A 20,400-nucleotide genomic window follows, 5' to 3' on the forward strand; every position below is an offset into this window, starting at 1 on the left:
GAGAGAGGAGGAAGCAGGCTCCCCGCCGAGCAGAGAGCCCAATGCGGGGCTCGATCCCAGGACCCCGGGATCATGACCCGAGCGAAAGGCAGAGGCTTTTTAACCCACTGAGCCACCCAGGCTCCCCTAGGCACAATTCTTGTAGCAAAATTCTGCTCTTTGTAATCATCTTATTACTCAAATCACCACTCCAGGGAATCTAATTTATCTATTCAGTGTGGTGGGTAAGAGGGTGGGCTCTGCAACTTGCCTTGTTTTGAATCCTAGCTCTAACACTTACTAGCCCTGGGATCTTGGGTAAATTACTTAGCCTCTTTTTCCCTCAGTTTTCTTGGTTGTAGGATGGGCTAATACTAGAATTGACTTCATGGGGGTTGTTTTAGTATTAAAGAGTTAACAGACAGAAAGCAATGAGAACAGTGCCTGGTGTACTCAGCGTTCTTTAAATGATTACACATTTTACAAATTCTATGTTCTTTTTACACTAATATAAAGATTTTAGTACATTCCTTATATTGACAACTGAAGATATTTTTATTTAACACTAAAAGCTTGTGTAAATGCACAACCTGTCAGAATTCATAGGAGGAAGCTGTCCCCATTTACAAGAAACTCCTGTAGTATTTACGTGTGCTTGTATTACTAAAACAGACTTCAAACCCAGACATGAAATATACAAAAAAAAAAAAACCAATTCTTTCAGTCTTAACTTTTCCAAAATCAGTTCAGCCATAAATTCTTCAAAGAAAAGATTCTGGCATATTTAGAACTTCACTCTGTCATACATTTTATTTATTATATTCAAAGATTTGATCTATTCTCTGGATTTGTGAGGTCTTTTGAAAAATTCTACACATAAATAAAAATCATACATCTTCAATTTTATATTCAAATACATTAAGATAATACTACTTATGAAAAATCTCAAAAAAATAAATCATCATAGAATTAAGAACCATAGTACAGGAAAATAAACTATTTCTCATCAACTGAAAATATCTCTTCGGCTAAATTTTATATATATATATACACATACACGTATGTATATATATATATATACATATATACACATACTATACATATGTACATATTATAACATATTAAAATATTAATTTTATCAGCATGATGTTAACTATTTAAAACAAGTGTCTTGTAATTATGTTAAATTCTCCAAAGTATAATGTTAATTTACATCCCATCCCAATATAAACCATAAACAGAATCTGTTAAAATTTTACAATTTTAAGTCTTTTGTGATTCTAGAAGAGTCAACTTCATGTAACAATGTAATTAGTAAGAGAATGGAAACTTACTTTCTTCCTCTGAAAGGCAATTCCTGTATTAAGGGCAATGTTATTTTTCTTTAAAAGCCTCAAATCTTCACACAAAGGCATCACAAGCTCATTGTGAACCTTAATTATAAGGGCACCTGTGTTTCTTTGTTTATCTGGTTGGTTGGACCTCAGGATTTGATTTGCCACACTCCTCCCCTGTCCCGCCCTATTTCTCTCTTAATGAGAACAACTTAACAATAGCATGTGTACACCCTCCAAGGCTCAAATAATGACTTGGGAGTAACATAGGTATTAGTTATGATGGAGGAGCATTTGCTGCTTAACCTTCATGTAAAGGGGTAAAATTCAGGGTAGTAAGAATGCACTGTGGGATAGATCACTTTTAAACACAGGAGAGATTTCAGAACATGAGGCCCCACCCTCACCCTTCCACTCCTACCTCCTTCTCCCCACCCACCCCTCCTCCCTTGAGAGGCAGTGTGAAATTAGATGGAGTCAGATTAATCCCACCTCTGTCATTCAGGAGCTCTGTGATCTTTGGTGAGCTTTTTTCCTTTTTTTTTTTTTTAATCTCTCTGAGCCTCAGTGTCTGTATAACAAAGATAATAAATAGAGATAAACTGAACTCATAAGTTTTATGAAGATTATATTTAATGTTGATGGGAAAAGTGTGTATGGTAACCATTAATACAAGTTGCTTCTTTCTCTCTCCTCTTTCTCCTCTGGGTGGTAAACATTCACAAAAGAGTCCAGCTATGCCCATTCATAAGAGAATAAGCATGTGTGAAGGTATGGATTAATCACTATGTTACATTGTACTATCACAGTCTGTTATTTAATCTTAATCAAATTCCTGAATCCCTCAAATATTTGATTACGATAAAAAGTGGATCTAATTGTTTTCTTCATCATCATCTCCTGAAAGAGAAGAAAGAACTCCATTCATTTAGCAAGTATTCACTGAGCACCTACTAGGTCTAGGCCTCCTGTTAACCACTGGCAATGAAATCACAGCCCGAGGGGATAGCAGACAAGGAAATGACAGACTGTGATAGTACAATGTAACACAGTGTTAACAGGTGCTAAAACAGAAGTACCAGGGATTTGAGAGTGCAGAGTGGGGCACCCAAAGCAGTCTAGCAGAGAGGGAGTTAGGAGGGAGTGGGACCAGGGAAGACTCTTGGATTCCAGAATTGAGTTTGTTTTTTTAAGATTTTATTTATTTATTTGACAGACAGAGATCACAAGTAGGCAGAGAGGCAGACAGAGAGGAGGGAGGAGCAGGCTCCCTGCCAAGCAGAGAGCCCAATGTGGGGCTCAATCCCAGGACACTGGGAGCTTGACCCAAGCTGAAGGCAGAGGCTTTAACCCACTGAGCCACCCAGGTGCCCCCAGAATTGAATTTTAAAGAACAAGTAGGATTTAGAAGGTGAAAGACTGAATGAACATTGAAGCTTGATAGAGGTAAGGTGCCTTTAAAAAAAGACCTGCTTTACAGAGCTGTGAAATAAATGGTATATTCCATTGTCAGAATAAGGCTACATTGTAATGTTATTATTAGGGATATAATGGAATTTGTGCATTCTCGAGTGTTTCATCACATGAGATTTCAATGGAACAATGAGTAAGCTTTTCAAGTAAGGCCATGAGCATACGTTCAGAAACATTTTATTAGAGCCTTTGATCTAACAGTTTTAACTACTCTTAGTTGCTCCTTAACTGTTGCAGTTTGCACTTAATAGATTAGATAATTAATTGCTTAGTAGCAGAAAAGAGCTTGGCCAAGCATGACATACAGAAAATGATAAGAAAAAGTGCACTCAGTCTTCATATAGATTTTAGCGATGGAAGGGACCTTAGAGATCACTGATATCATCTTTCTCATTTTATAGGGAAGGAAAGGCAGGTCCAGAGAAGTTCAGTGATCTGCCCAAGTTCACATAGCTGGTAAGAAGCAGAGTCAGAAATAAAATCCAGTTCCCTCAGCTCTCCACAAAGTGCTCTCACCAATGGCAGTGACTACAATTTACTGTACATTTACAGTGTGCTAACGTGATTAACTGAAATCTGTAAGTATTATTTCATCTTATTGACATTGCTAGTCTAATATCTGTGCCCTGAATCCTTTTAGAATGGAACAAAGAATAAGTACTTTTAAAAAGTTAAATATTTGTTGTGTGTATACCAGTGAATGGAGGAATGGTATTCACTCAGAGCTTGTTTCATTAGCTGGTTAATGTATTTTCCTCAATGCTAACTTTAGTTTTATGAACATCTTTCAAATTTTGTTTCTAAGATTCTCCTCTAGGAGTTTGATTTAACTCAGTTCAGTTTGACAAATATTTATTGAATCCTTGTGATAGCAAGGAAATCTGTCTTTTCTATTGCATTTTCTTTGGATGTCACGCTTCATGAGAGGCTCTGTCATGCCAGGAAGGATCACAAGCTTGGTAGTCAAATGCCAACTCCACAACTAGCCGTCTTAGGGATCTTGGCAAATTACCTATTTTCTTTATATATAAAGTGAGGGTATGAACTAAATCTACCTTAAAGAGTTGTTCTATGGATTCAAATGAATGAAATAAGTTGGTGGAATCCATTTTGTTCATGGCCATTTTGTCTGCAGATTACTAACATTCATTAGGCTGAGCAGCATTCTGTTAAAGGTCATTTGTTAAAATGTGTGGCAGATTGTATTTTCCAAATGTGGCTAAAGCAGTATATCCCAAACCCACCTGTTCTTTTGCAATGTGACCTTGCTTCTCCCTCACCAAGAGGGGAATCTAATCTTCCCCTTGAATCTTGATCACTGTTAGTGACTCTGGGTCGCATTATCCACTGTCCTTTCTTTCCAGGTGATAGGAATGCAGATGTCACGGTGGGAGTTGAGATACAAGTTGGCAGGACAATAAAACAGAAAGACTCTGGAATCTTGATGATTATGTGTGTTGTCCTAATAGCCATGGTTGACATAGCCAAACTTCAGCTTGACAGAGGTACAAACTCCCATCTTGTTTAGGCCACTTATTTTGAATGTTTCTGTTGCAGCAAACCAACCAATGTTCTAAACAACACAATTAGAGATATTATAATGAATCTAAGCACCTGGAAGAATGCAACTGCTCCATAGAAAGTAGATAGTACGTTTCAAACGCCAAACCTACTGCCCTCCAGGATATAATCTTACCTTTCCGGGTGAGGTTTATACCTAGTTCATTGACCTCTTCCACATAGCCTTCCTTCTGTTTCTGCCCTCTGGGCCGTCAACAGACAACAATAATCTTGATCACTTAATTCCATTACTCCTTGAACTCCTCATTTCTAACGACTCATTTTCAGCTTCTCAGCCCCACTGTTGACCCCAGGCTTCATTATGGCATTAAATGTCTCCACCTGCCATATTTTTTCTCCTAGCCCCCGCTGGTCCAAATGGGCCTCTGCTAGATTCCAACAGCCTCTGTGCAGTCCTCTATCACAGCTGGTGTCACTCTGCTTTGTCTACTTCAGTTCTACTTGTATCTGTCTCCCCACTAGATTTGAGCTTTTTGAGGTTGGAGATGGACTTATTCATTTATGTAACTACAATTCCCAGCAAAAACACATCTACTGGTTGGAAGGCCCAAGTTTTTACCACTTCATGTCTCTGCTTATGTCCTTCCTCCCTGGGAATATTTCCCCCCTACTTCATTGCCTTCTTTTAATGTCAGACAAGTCCTATAAAGTTTATCTCAGATGTCACCTCTAAGAAATTTTTCCTGAAATGACACTTTCCTCCTTTGAAATTCCAAAGCATTTCAGTGTTATGTCTTTGCAAGCACTTTGATTTTGCAGTCACCTCAATTATTGAATATCTACCATTCACTCAAGATATGCTGCCCATTTCACTCATGGCTATCTTTTACTCCTCACAAAAACTCATCATCCTAATTTTGCACATAACGAAACCAAAGCTCTGAAAGGTTAGATGACTTGAGTCCAAGAGTCACACAGATAAAAAGCGGTTAGATCATGATCCACTCCAAGGTCAGTGTTCTTGTTCTTGTGCTGATCCATGTTGCTCCATATGTACTTTGGACTTTTGTACCTTGTGTAAATGTCTTGTCTCTCTGTTTGATTTCTTTGTGTGTAAAGATTGTATCTCTTACCTTTATGTTTCCTTTGCCATCTAGCCTAATCTCTTGCACATAGTGAATGCAGCAAACAGAAAATAAATTACTGATTCAGAGACTTTCAGAAAACACCTACAAGGCAGTACATAGACTCCTTCTTCCACTCCCATTTTTCTCTTACTGACTCAAGGGGCTAGGCTGCCAATGGGCTCACAACTTCCAGGAGCAGGTGCTAATTCAAACAGCCTTATTAGCAGTCTGTGGGGCTCCTGCAATAATTACAGTGAGGTTTTAACTATATCTAGTTTCAATAATTCAGCATCTTCTCTCTTTAACACATTTTAATTAAAGGATCTGGAGGAGAAAGAGTGGACAGGATCTAATATTCTCCCATGCCACTCTATGTCCTTTCTCAAATGTTCCAAAAGAAAAGCACCTATCAGAAAGCAAAAAAAATATATTAAATCAGCTATATAAATTGTGATTCATATCTCATAGTTTATCTGTTCCTTAGCTGTGTAAATGTTGTAACTTTTTAAATCAAGGTTAATCCAAAATCAAAGAAAATTTACCAAGCTACAAGTGACCTTGACAGAATAAGCACCCCTTCCCCAGCCATGTGGTTCCCATGATATCTCAGTAATTCCAAAAGTTCCTTCCCTTGTAAATATCACTCCTCTCCTAGGAAGGAAGGCCTAGGCTCCATGAAGTGCAGTTTGGTTTTGTTTAGTATCTGTTTTTCCCACTTAGCTTCGAATTTCCTGAAGTTGAAACTCTGTTAAGTATTTCTTGTGAACCTAGCTCTTGGCAGAATGCTTAGCACAAATTACACATAGTGAATGTGTGTTGAATGAATAAATAATCTAGCTCAGTGTTATTGAAACTTTTTCAACTGTGCAAAGTAAGGAATAAAACTTATGTTCTCCCCTCTCTCATTTCATGAAATAATACTTACCTTTATTAATTGCAATGCACTCTTATGTTTGTTATCATTTACACCATCCTTTCATTTCTCTTAAATGCTGGTTATGACCCAATAAATTGATTTAGGACGCTAAGGAATTCTAAACCTAATTCAAATCAATATTAGATTAGGTATAGGAGCTACATTTTATTTTGTACATAGGTTATTTTATTTATAATCATCACATTTTAAAAAATTTCAAGTATTAAGGGAAGGTATACCTTAAAAATAAATATGTGGGGAGATTCTTTGCACAGAACAAACAATAGCTCTCCTCTGCAGGGTCTCATAGTTTTTAAAGTTTGCCTCTTGGCCTTGGAAACACCAGGAAAGCTTAGGGAAAGAATAAGTCATTCTTTTTTTAAAGATTTTATTTATTTATTTGACAGAGAGGGAGATCACAAGTAGGCAGAGAGGCAGGCAGAGAGAGAAGGGAAAGCAGGCTCCCTGCTGAGCAGAGAGCCCAATGCGGGGCTCGATCCCAGGAACCTGAGATCATGACCTGAGCCGAAGGCAGAGGCTTAACCCACTGAGCCACCCAGGCGCTCCAAGAATAAGTCATTCTTGCCACCATTTCCTACAGTGTTCAAGTAATAATAACACTTAACATTTACTGAGCGCTTACTAAGTCCTAGGCAACGGTCTTCTACTTTATATGTATATCCTTAATTAATCCACATGAAAACACTTTTAGGTAAAAACTATTGTTATTTCCATTTTTTAGATGAGAAAACTGAGTCACAACAGGACTCATGCTATTGGAAAGTAGCAGAGCTAGCATTTGAACCCATACATCCTTAAGAGGATGTATATGTTATAGCTTGGCTATGATACTGAAATCCTGTCTCTGCCTTTTAGTAATTGTGAGATCTTGAGCAAGTAACTTAACATCTCTGTGCCTATGTTTTCTTAACTATAAAATGAAGCTAATGATAATAATAATAGTTCTTACCCATAAGATTTTTGGGAAGATTAAGGAAGTTTATATGTACTACTTAGAAGAATTCCTGGTACATGATAAGGACTTACTAAGTGTTTTCTCTTCCTACAGTAGCTTCAGAACCTGCACACTATCCCACTGTACTAAACAACTGTCCTTATCATTTATGGATATATCTTCTGCAGTGAGAAAACATTTGCCCTGAAAGGGAGCCTAGAGATCAGCTAGCTCTACGTGGTCCTATGACAGATGGGGGTGGTCTGAAGAGGAGAAGTTACTTGTTTGTCCAAATATATGTCACAGAATTGGGCCTATAAGTTGGGAATCCAGTTTCCTCATCTAATGCCCTTTCTACTACCCTGTCTCTCCCGCCCTCATGTATTTAGTTCCTCAGTTGCTTTGAACTCTGCTATTTTGTGCACTCCATTTTCTCCATGTAATTATGTTGCTGGGAATAAATCTAGATGCTGGATGCTAGGGTAATTCTTTAACTCAACAGCTTATTCTGCAAGCATACTTCTTTCTATGTGTGTTCATTGTGTGTATTTAGTATTTTAATATAACATGTAAGGTTAGAAAACAAACTTCGGAGGAAAAATGGACCTGCCAATTCTGACTCTATCATTTGCTAATTGCTCTGTGACTACATTTCCTCTTCTAGGACCTCCATCAGCTCCTGCTTCGCCTGCTGCCTTGGTCTCCTCAGGCCTTCCTGTCTCTTGTCATGCCCCTGTAGTCCAGTGCCTTCTTAAAAACGTGATTATGTTCCTGCTGTGCTCAAAACTTTTCAAAAGTTTTTCATTATTGGTAGGGTAAGGACTAAAATCCTTAAGGTGGTCTACAAGGCCCTGCTAATCTTGGCTCCTTCCACCTCTCCCACATGTTGTTCCTGGAGCCTGCATCCTTTCACTCCCTGAAAGCACCATTGTATGCCCTACCATGGAAGTTTTGCACATTCTGTTCCCTTTGTCTGCATTGCTCTTCCTCAGGATTTGATTTAGTTAATGCTTACCTTTCTTTTAGTTCTTTCAGTGATTTATTTTAACTCAAAAATTACTTTCTTAAGGAAACCTACCTGTTTCTAAGTCACTCAGTAGAATGTATTATTTTTGATAATTTTACTTTAAAAAAAAATCATGCCTTGATTCATCTCCATTTCTTCCACTAGATTATAAGCTCTGTGGGGATCAGAATAGTATCTTTTTTCTCTTTCTCTTTCTACTTTTTTTAAAGATTGATTGATTGACTGGTTGATTAATGAGACACAGAGAACACAAAGGGAGAAGGAGAGCAGACTCTCCACTGAGCAGAGAGCCCTATATAGGGCTCCATCCCAGGACCCTGAGATCATGACCTGAGTTGAAGGCAGATGCTTAAACAACTGAGCTACCCAGGCGTCCCTCTCTGTCTCTTGAAATTCAGAACCTGGTTATATTAATTAGGGCTTTTTGCTCTGCATCTAACCTATGTTATAGAGAATTATCATAACAACTTGTAAGGTCAGGCTAGTGTGTCTTTCATAGATGAGGAAAGTGAGATTCAGGAAAGTTAACATATGTGAGGTCATATTATTAATAAGTGGTGAGGTTAGAATTTGATATGAGGTCTTTCCAGTTCCAAAACTCATATTCTTACCTTTATACTATATTGTACTATAACCAGGGATATTTTAATCTTTATTACCTTTTTGTCAAAAAATAAATTGCCTTAATAGGTATGTTAGCCAAATGAGCCGTCTTTTCTTGATATGTGCATATTTTTGATAGGGAAGATAGCAGGAATTGTATATCTACATGACTATCATTAGAGAAATGTTACCTCGAGGTGTGCCGCCAAGTCTGTGTGAGTTGAGGGGTTCAGAGAGAGATCACTAGTAGACAGAGAGACAGGCAGAGAGAGAGGGAAGCTGGCTCCCCGCTGAGCAGAGAGCCCGAAGCGGGACTCGATCCCAGGACCCTGAGATCATGACCTGAGCCGAAGGCAGCGGCTTAACCCACTGAGTCACCCAGGCGCCCTACCTCAAAAACATTTTAAAGGGACAGAAGACAAAGCACATGGACTGGAAGTTGGAAGGGAGCGCTCAGAAAACAGACTCACAGGTGCTGCAGGAGCAAGAAGTCATCCTAGAGGACACAGGCGAAGATAGCATCTCTGAAAGCTTCCGGCTTCTACAGATCGATGTGGAATGCAAGCATCGGGAGGGAGATATGCTGCCCACAGGCGGTACAATGTGGTTCAAAAAATGTCCAAAGAAAACAGAGACACTGGGAAAAGATAGTTGCAGCAAAGAAGAGCAAAAGAAAGCAAGAAAAAGAAAGAAGAAAGGCCAATCGTGTAGAAAATTCAGGCATCTGCCCCCAGCACAGCAAATGTTTTCTGAGATCCTTAACCAAGGAGAGACTTTTGGAAGCCAAACACTCAGGACCAAGACTCTGTATTGATCTGAGTATGACCCACCACATGTCTAAGAAGGAATTAAGTAGACTGGCTGGACAGATCCGAAGGTTGTATGTTCAAATAAAAAAGCCAGCAGGCCATTCTGGATCTACCTCACTGGATTCACAACAGACAGTCCCCTGTATGAAGAGTGTTTGAGGATGAATGATGGATTTTCTAGTTACCTGCTTAGACATAACAGAGGAAGACTGCTTTAGTTTATTTCCTCTGGATACCCTTGTGTACCTGACTCCTGACTCAGAACATGCTCTTGAAGATATTGATCTAAACAAAGTTTACATCCTTGGTGGACTTGTGGATGAAAGCATTCAGAAGAAGGTGACATTTCAGAAAGCCCGAGAACATTCTATCAAGACTGCCTGCTTGCCAATCCAGAAATACATGGTCAGACACCAGAATGGGAAAAACTATCATTCAGAGATACTGGCCATCAGTCAAGTATTTGATATCCTGTCCACATACTTTGAGACGCAAAACTGGCCTGAAGCACTGAAGAAAGGAGTTTCTTCCAGAAAAGGGTACGTTCTTCAGAACTCCGTGGATGACTGACAGCCCAGGAAGCTGCCAGAGGCAAAGTTGCTGGAGGTGTCTTGACTGAAAAGCAGAGCAGAGGCTGGCGATGGCACATACTTGCCTTTACTTATCATCTTGGATCGCCACTAGAATTTAAGTTACTAAGAACAGGGACCACATTTTATGCTCTTTTCTATCTCCCATAGTGCCTAGCTCACAGGAAGATATATTGACTAAGCCCAGATATATTGACTAAGTAAAAAGTTTACATAACAAGGAATTAGCCCTCAGCTACATGGCTTTAGATGTATTAATTCATCTTTTATATATCTATTTGTGAAATACCTACTCTTTAGAAGTAGCTTAACAATTAAATAATTATTGTTAAAAAAAAAGGTTACCTCTATATGACTTTCTTTTTTTTTTTGTTTTTTTGTTTTTTTGTTTTTTTTTTTTTTCTGGGCAGGAACTTCTCATTTTATTTATTTTTTCAGTGTAACAGTATTCATTCTTTTTGCACAACACCCAGTGCTCCATGCAAAACGTGCCCTCCCCATTACCCACCACCTGTTCCCCCAACCTCCCACCCCGACCCTTCAAAACCCTCAGGTTTTTTTTCAGAGTACATAGTCTCTTATGGTTCGCCTCCCCTCCCCAATGTCCATAGCCCGCTCCCCCTCTCCCAATCCCACCTCCCCCCAGCAACCCCCAGTTTGTTTTGTGATATTAAGAGTCATTTATGGTTTGTCTCCCTCCCAATCCCATCTTGTTTCATTTACTCTTCTCCTATCCCCCTACCCCCCCCCATGTTGCTTCTCCATGTCCTCATATCAGGGAGATCATATGATAGTTGTCTTTCTCCGATTGACTTATTTCACTAAGCATGATACGCTCTAGTTCCATCCACGTCGTCGCAAATGGCATGATATATATACACAATGGAATACTATGCAGCCATCAAAAGAAATGACTTTCTTTTAAAACAAATATTAATGACTTGGTTTAACTTATCTAAATTTCCTGTGTCAGATTTCACTTTGTGTATTTTTTAAAGATTTATTTATTTTAGAGAGAGAGAAGGAGCATGAGCTGGGAGGAGGACAGAGGGAGAGAATCTCAAGCAGACTCCCTGCTGAGTGTGAGTTGGAGCCTGAGGTAGGATGTAGGGTTCCATCTCATGACCCTGAGATCACAACTTGAGCTGAAAACAAAAGTCAAACTCAGTGAACCCACTGAGCCACACAGGTACCCTACCACTTTGTGTATTCGTATGTGTATGGTGTTTTTATTCTGCCATAAAGACTAGTATTTGAGAAATGAATTTTGTCCTGGAAAGGGTGAATCAGAAGTTTGAGATTTAGAGACTTTGGCTGGTCCACATTGCTGAGTTTAGGAAAATGCAATTATTGTAAACCAAGTGACTTTTATTCATGACTTTCTCATTTTTTCTTAGTTTTTACTCATTACAGCATCTTTATTATCAGTTTAAAACTGATTTTTCCTTTTGTATCTTTTTAATTTTATCTTTCCAGAATTTGTTGTAAGGAGGCAAATTGTAGATTTCACTTTGATTCTGATGCTTCCCTGAACTTCAAAGGTAATGTTTCCTCAGAGAGAGGCTTGGATTCTAAATTTTATCTCAGAAAATTATACAGGCAATATATTTGAAGTAGCATGGTGGAAAAATCTAAAAGAAGAAATGAATGCATGACCTCTCCTTTTAAAGAAGATGCAGATAAGAAAGTAGAATAAGGAAGGAAAAAACAGCACTATATGAAGAGGACAGGCCCCCTGAAGCATTCAATGTCAAATCTAAAAAGTAAACATTTTTTTCTCTAAGGTAAAAATTATCTTGAAGGAAAAATGGGAACTGACCTTGATTTTCAAGGAAAGGAATAGAAAATTACTCTCACTAGCTTTCCTTCTAAAACACAGTGAGCTCATATCAGGTCTTTGGAAAATAGCCCCAACATTCCCCTACTGCAAGTGGCCAAGCTCTGTCCCATGGAAATGCTGCTTTTATTTGGCAAAAACAAACTGAGACAGGGAGTAAATCTCCCTATCCCTTAAGTGTGAACCTCACATCACAACTTCCTCCAAAGAATATAGTACAGAAAGGGGGATAAAGAGTAACTTTACAGTGAAGAAACCCTGCAAACACTATCTCAGCCAGGTGATCAAGATCAAACATCAATGTCCTAAATCATACTGATAGTGCATACCCTTGATATGATGTGATAAAGATGGCACTTTGCCTCTGTGGTCATCCTCCCCCAAACCCATAATAGCAATCTAATCATGAGAAAAGCATCAGATAAATTGCTATCAAGGGGCATCCTACAAAATAGTTGAACAATATTCTTAACTGTCAAGGTCATTAAAAACAAGGAAAGTCTAAGAACATGTCACAATCACAACTAGTCTAAGGAAATATGTCAACTAAATGTAATGTGATATTTTGCATGGGATCTTGGAAAAGAAAACAGACATTAAATAAAACTAAGACATTAAATAAAACTAAGGAAATAACTCTAAACTTTAGTTAATAATAGTGTGTCAATATTTGTTCATTAATTGTAAAACATACTATACTAATACAAGATGTTAATAATAGAGGAAACTGAGATAGGGTAGGTGGGAACTCTGTATACTAGCTTCTCAATTTTTCTCTAAGTCTAAAAGCATTCTAGGAAAGCCTGGCTGACTCAGTCAGTGGAACATGTGACTCTTGATCTCAGGGTTGTGAGTGCGAGTTTAAGGCCCATGTTACGTGTAGAGATTATAAGTAAATAAACTTTAAAAAAACCAAACGTGTTCTAAAAAGTCAAACCCATTTAAAAAATAACTAACATAATTCTTGTAGGGTCATTCAAAGAGCTTTCATGCAGACTGAAGAGAACACAATGAATATTACATAATAAGCTCTAACATTTGTATACTGCTTTCTAATTTGGGAAATGACTTAAATATATACTATTTCATTTAATTTTTAAACAGTCTAGTGAAGCAGATACAATTAATTACTCCCATTTTGCAGTTAGAAAGAGTAGAGCTTGGAAAGATGAGGTGACTTGCTGGGAATCAAACCTGATCTAGGGGTGTCTGGGTGGCTCAGTGGGTTGAGCCTCTGTTTTCGGTTCAGGTCATGGTCTCAGGGTCCTGGGGTCAAGCCCCGCATTGGGCTCTCTGCTCAGCAGGGACCCCGCTTCACCCCCCACTCCGCCTGCCTCTCTGCCTACTTGTGATCTCTGTCTGTCAAATAAAATCTTTAAAAAAAAAACAAAAACAAAAACCTGATCTGACTCTAGTACCAATGATCTTTCCACCACATTCCAGTTACACGTCTATCTATTATTCCCCAAATTTAGCAACAATATAGGCACTAACAGCACTAGGGTTTTAGTAGTTGATGAATATAAGCCAAGAGAATAATTTCTGAACTCTTTCTTATTTGCCCTTAAAAGACATTTATCTAAGATCCTTATTTTAGTGTTGGTTAGTGGCATCTTATCAGGAAGAGTCAATGAATTATATCTGCTTCTAAAAACAAGGATACAGAGTATTTTACCACTAAAAGTGGGCAGCAGTTCACTTTTCATCAGAAAGCTTTATTTTTCAGGTCTACACACTTTAGGAATATGACCTTGACTCAAGGCTACTTTAAATGTCTCATTTGGTTTTTCAGAGTTTGCTGATAATAGATGGTGTTCTGTACCTTGAACTGGGGAAGTGCTCAAAGACCAGCGATGGTTTGGGGATCATTTACAAAGCATTCCAGCTGTGGTGGCCATATGCCACTCCATCTGCCTGTATTGTGTGGGTATTGTTCTGTAGTGTTCCATAGCATGCCCACCCTTGCTTTTGGATTACAAACTCCTTGGGGTATGGATGTGGTTTTGTGTTTGGACCATTTTACCTGCTGCAAAGCAACATGTACTCTTTTTCTGTCCAACTACAGAGGATGTGTGCCTCTTAAACTGACAATTGTACCCACTATAAAAATACATGTGTCTTTTGCAATCAGTTTATTGTGGGAAAGTTGTTGGGGGGACTACTATTTAAAACATCAGCTAAGACACATATAGCAAGAGCTGCAATTACTGAGTATTATTAAATACAGCTATGTGAGATGCACTTACCATACAGAATCTCTCTCTAATCCTACCTGAAGATGGCTTATGATTATAGATCTTGTTGGATGTCCTGAAGGGCAGCTCACCCATGTCTCTGCCAGATCTTAGTTGGAGAGTGGGTATAGGAGGAAGATGGACAGAGCATACACAGAGAATTTTAAAGATCGACCTAAATATCCAATAAATGTTTTAACTTCCCTTATCACTGGAAACTCTACTGGAAGGAAAATCCAGATTATTTTGATCACCTTTGGGGGCATTTAAACAGAGGACACTTTTAGCACCTTTAGGGTTCAAATTATTTGTAGGACTTCAGAGACTATACTCAACTCCTGCAAGCAATCATACAGTAGCCATTTTGCTCTTGAATTTACCTTACTGTGGAATCACCCCACATTACCTGCATTTCCTGAGTATTCAAGCTATGTTCTTTATGACCCTCTGTTCCTTATATCTTTTACTGTTTCCTTTACCTAGGATCCTTCCCTTCTTCCCTACTTGTCCATCAAAACTCAATTCATATTTTACCATTCTCTGGGAAATCTTCCATCATTCCCCATTTTAATTGCAAGTTTAGATTAGGTGCACCTTCTTTGTATACCCCAAATATCTGTACATAAAGCTATCACAGCTTTTGTTTGTTTGTTCATTTATTTAATCATTCATTCAAAATTACGAAGTAACCACTCTGTGTCAGAAACTGTTCTAGCTGCTGGAGATACAGCAGAGCCCAAACAGTTAGGTTCCTATTTCCATAGAGCTTACAGTGGGGATGATAGTCAATAAATAAGTAGGCAAATAATTAAATAGAATTTATGATTTTAGATGGTAAAGGAAAAAAAGCATAATATATTAATGTAATAGTGAGTGATTGAAGGTGGAGCTATTTTGATTGAATGGTTAGGGAAGGTTTTTCTGAGGAGGCGACATTTGAAAAGAGACCTGAAGGATGAGAGAGCAAATGATGTGAAGATATGGGGGAAAAGCAGTCTAAGCAGAGGGAACAAGGGAACAATGAAGGATGTGAAGGGTAACAATCTTGAGGTGTTTGAAGAACAGCAAGGAGCCTGTGTGGCTGTAGTGTCATAAGTGAGGAGGAATGTTGTAGGAGGTGAGATTGGAAAGGCAAGCCTAGACAATTGGATGTTAAAGGCCTCGGAGAGAACTATATGGGTTGATGGAGCCAAGATTTGGGACTAGACTTGTCACACTCCAAAGCTTGTGCCTATCATAGTATATTATCAATACATATCACATTCTATAATACAACGATAGGAAGTGAAACCTTTAGGCTGTTCAAAAATATCACTTACGATACACTAAAATGTAATGAAAGTGTTTCAGAAAAAATAATCATATTTATTAACTAGGAAAGAAATACCCAGTTTTAGGCCTACTACTAATCATTGACCTATTTTGATCAACTCAGTGAAGATATAGGTTTTTATCAGACCAGACTATTTTGAAAACTGCTGTGTTAGGAATCAGAGAACATCTGAATTCTAATTCTAGATTTATGTCACTTGTGATAATCAGCTTTCTTTTCACATATTTTCTTAAAAAGAGTCATAGCTTAGTGTTTCATTACACTGGCATGAGTTTTCAAATAGTTCTGAGATTTACATACTTGCACACACCATTTTAGGGATACTGTCACTCTTTATTGAACAGAGTTAACTTATATTAATCACTTCCTCTTAAAAGTAATAAAACTTGGGCACATCCTGAAATTTGCACTTCAAAACTGATTCTGGATATTTAGGTTCATTTGGTATCATAATCTGTGAATCTCTTCTGAAACTCTCACTCTATTTCTACATCTCGACTCTAGGATTGTAAAATTTGTTTCCTCTGAGTACTGGAGAATGAAGTTCCAGGCCTCATGTTTAATCTAAATGTCTTCATTTTCTTGAACAAGTTAGCAGCTGCCTTGTTTCATTTCCTACAGTTTCAGGCTTGGCCTGTTTAGGGATTTGCCATAGCACTAAGAAAAATCTAATCTTAATGTCACTGGGAGACCTACCAAAATGGAGTCCTTTAACTTAAAGTCATTTAGCATGAAATCTTTTATTCTAGTTCTTTAATAAGTTTAAACAATCAAGTAATCTGATGTCATTAAAATAAACTGGTTTCCCTACCCTACTTTGTCTTCTTCCAAATAGACCATAAATATGTACTGATTAAGGGCATAAGCATGAGTAAAATTGGAGATCTTGATCTGTTCCTCCATTAAACCACAGAGGGCTCAGCACAACTAGTTTATATCGAGAACCCTCTTTCTGAAAGAGGCATGAAAGTCTGGGGTGCAGACTCTTCTCTCCTGATGCAAATAAAACACTGAGAACAATTTCCCCCCTTTTTTGCAGTGCCCCATCTGTGACAAGTGCAATCAGCTTATCCATGTTTAAACCAAACTTCTCAAATTTCTTCTCGGCAGATGGTTAAGTTCTATCAGTTCATATGTCCTGGCTAATGGGGTAAAACATTTCTTTCCCATAAATATCACAGCCAGAATGTTGGCAACTTATTGTGTGACAGGTACTCACATGCTCTGCTACTGGAAGCATAAAGGGTTGAGTTCTAAGGGGATGGAAATTTCAAAATGTTTCAACAGACTGGAAAAGATCATCCCCTTTGACCCAGTGACCTGATATCTAGAAATTCAAACAAGGAAGTGATCAGAGATGATGCAAGGATGTTCACTGTGGCATTATTTATCACAGAAAAAAAAAAGTAGGACTTGATTCACCTAAATATTCAAGAAGTGAATGGTTTAATTAGTTATGATGGATCCCTAAGATGGATATTTTTCCAACAATAGGAATAATGTTTACAAAGAATACTTTATTACATGAAAAATTATGAATTAACATTAAGTGATGAAACTAAGGCATACATGATACATAGTGTGTGATCTCAGTTTTTAAAAAGTAAGTTTATATGTGGATATAATGCACTTTAAAAATACATATTTTATTGGGGCACCTGGGTGGCTCAGTGGATTAAGCTTCTCTGCCTTTGGCTCAGGTCATGATCTTAGGGTCCTGGGATTGAGCCCTGCATCAGGCTCTCTGCTCGACAGGGAGCCTACTTCCCCCCTCTCTCTGCCTGCCTCTCTGCCTACTTGTGATCTCTCACTCTCTGTCAAATAAATAAATAAATAAAAAATATATATAGACAAATTGACATATAAATTGACAAATAAATTATACACACACACACACACATTTATTTATTTGAGAGAGAGAGAGCGAGAGAGAGCGAGCACAAGCACAGGCAAGGGAAGGACAGAGGGAAAGGGAGAAGCGGACTCTTGGCTGATGCAGGGTTGAATCCCAGGACCCTGGGATCAGGACCTGAGCCAAAGGCACATGCTTAAATGCTGAGCCACCGAGTCACCCTGGGTATAATGCATTCTATAGTCCCACTCCACTGGCGTCACGAAGTACTAGGGGATTCGTGGAGTCTGACGCTTCTTTGACTAGCCTGTCCTGCTAATCTCACTCACGTGAAGAACAACATAAACTATACAAAATTCTTTATGGAGGAGCTCTTAGCAAGGAGTGGGAGAAATAGAGACTGGAACCCATCCTTCTTTAGCACTTTTAATGGAAAAGCGAAGCTTTTCAGATTGGGCATTCAAAAAAAGGGGTGGCCTCTGTGGGAATTTCTGTCTTTCAGACCTCCTTCCTTTCTCAGTTTCCTGAACTTTCCCTTTTAACCCAATCTTCTTCCAAATCCCTGAGGCCCATGCTCTCATTCCCTCCTTTGGGAATTCTATTCCTCATCTGAAGGAAGATAATCTGCTCTTCTGACCTTTTGTATATTTCTAGTTTGGACCAGTTTTCCCTCAACTCCTACCCTTCTGGTCACTTCCTGTTACTAAGAGAAAGACAATCACTGTTGATTTTCTCATTAGTTTACCCGAAAAGTTATTTCACAAAGCCGTGGGGTGTGTGTGGCATTATTTCTTAGAGACAAACAAGATTTACCAAGGAGAGCGTTTCTCTTCTTTTAATAAGTATTTATCCATGTTCCCTCAAAACATAAGCCTCTGGCATTACTGTGCTAAGAAGCCACTGGCTCTCTCCTGAGCCTGGTTTGTATTTTAAATCCACCAAACTAGCTGTTAATGGCTCTCCTTTTTGCTACACAGAATTGTGTTACTGTCAATTACATACTCTTTAATGACATGATTTACCATGATTTAGAAGTAGAAGTGGTAAGGGGATAGATTTTTCAGTTTAAATTGCCACAATGTCTCTTCTACTAGTTAGTTTCCTTAAGCCAATACCAAGTCTGACTCATCTAGAGATAGCTTTAACCCCACTGTCATTGATACAATACTTTGTCCTTCAAATTGAGCTGCCTTTATATTATCAGTATTATTTGAGTGTTTGTTATGGAAAAGGATGGGAGCTAAGGGAATGTATTAATGAAAAGCATAATCTTTGGAATCATGCCTGGCTTCAAATCTTCACTGTAACCCTTAGTAGCTTTGTTACATCAAGCAATTTATTGAACCTTTCTCTCTGTTTCTTGGTTAGTAAAATGGGAGTAAAACCTATATCATGTGCATGGAAAGGGGAACCCTCTTACACTGTTGATAAGATTGCAAGCTGGTACAGCTACTCTGGAAAACAGTATGGAGCTTCCTCAAAAAGTTAAAAATAGAGCTATGCTACACCCAGCATTTGCACTACTAGGTATTTACCCAAAGGATACGAAAATATTGATTTGAAGGGATACATGCACCCCAATGTTTATAGCAGCTTTATCAACAATAGCTAAATTATGGAAAAAACCCAAATGTCCTTCAACTGATGAATGGATAAAGATATTTTATGTGCATGTGTGTGTATATATGTATACATATATACATATAAGTGTATGTATATGTATGCGAGTATTTATAAAGGAATATTACTCAGTCATCAAAAAAATGAAATCTTGCCATTTGCAATGATGTGGATGGAGCTAGAACTATTATGTTAAGCAAAATAAGTCAGTCAGAGAAAGACAAATATCATATGATTTCAATCATATGTGAAATTTAAGAAACAAAACAGATGTGGGGCATCTGGGTGGCTGAGTTGGTTAAGCATCCAACTGACTCTTGATTTCAGCTTGCATCATGATCTCAGGGTTGTAAGATCAAGTCCCACGTTGGGCTCCATGCTGGGCATAGAGTCTGCCTAAGACTCTCTTACCCTCTTCCTGTGCCACTCCCATCCCCCCACTGCCCCACCCCCCACTCTCTCTCTAAAGAAAAAAAGAAACAAAACAGATTAACACAGGGGGAAAAAAGAGAGAGACAAGACAGAAAACAGACTCTTAGCTATAGAAAACAAACTGAGGGTTACTAGAGGGGAGGTGGGCAGGGAGATGGGTTAAGGAGGGCACTTTTAAAAAAAAATTTTATTTATTTATTTTGAGAGAAATAGAGTACAAGCAGGGGGAGCTGCCGAAGGAGAGAGAGAACAGGTTTCCCAAAGAGCAGGGACCCTGCTGCAGGGCTCAATCTCAGGACTCTGGGATCATGACTTGAGCTAAAGACAGATGCTTGACTGAGCCACCCAGGCACCCCAAAAGGGCACTTGTTGTGATGAGCACTGGGTGTTGTATATAAGTGATGAATCACTAAATTCTATACCTGAAACTAAGTTTACACTGTATGTTAACCAATTGGAATTTACATAAAAACTTGGGGGACAAAAAGTCACTAATACCTGACTTGTTGGATTGCTTTTTCTATTATGTATTAGTTCCCAAAATATAGTTTAGTTGTGGCGGTTGCTAAGATTTACATGCATGGAATCATAAATTATGGGCTCTGGTGGGTCTTATTATCATCTTCAAAATAAACATAGGATTCACCTATGTTAAAAGCAAAAACATGGGGTGCCTAGGTAGCTCAGTAGGTTAAACATTCGACTCTTGATCTCAGCTCGGGTCTTGATTTCAGGGTTATGAGTTCATGCACTGTGTT

General features: G+C 38.4%; 1 pseudogene; it reads left to right on the forward strand.

Annotated features, from left to right (window-relative positions):
- The first annotated feature begins 9,348 nt into the window (after nucleotides 1-9,348).
- On the forward strand, nucleotides 9,349-10,497 carry LOC123951623 (annotated as a pseudogene).
- Nucleotides 10,498-20,400: the final 9,903 nt, after the last annotated feature.

Source organism: Meles meles, chromosome 1 (assembly GCF_922984935.1).
Source record: "Meles meles chromosome 1, mMelMel3.1 paternal haplotype, whole genome shotgun sequence".
NCBI lineage: Eukaryota > Metazoa > Chordata > Mammalia > Carnivora > Mustelidae > Meles > Meles meles.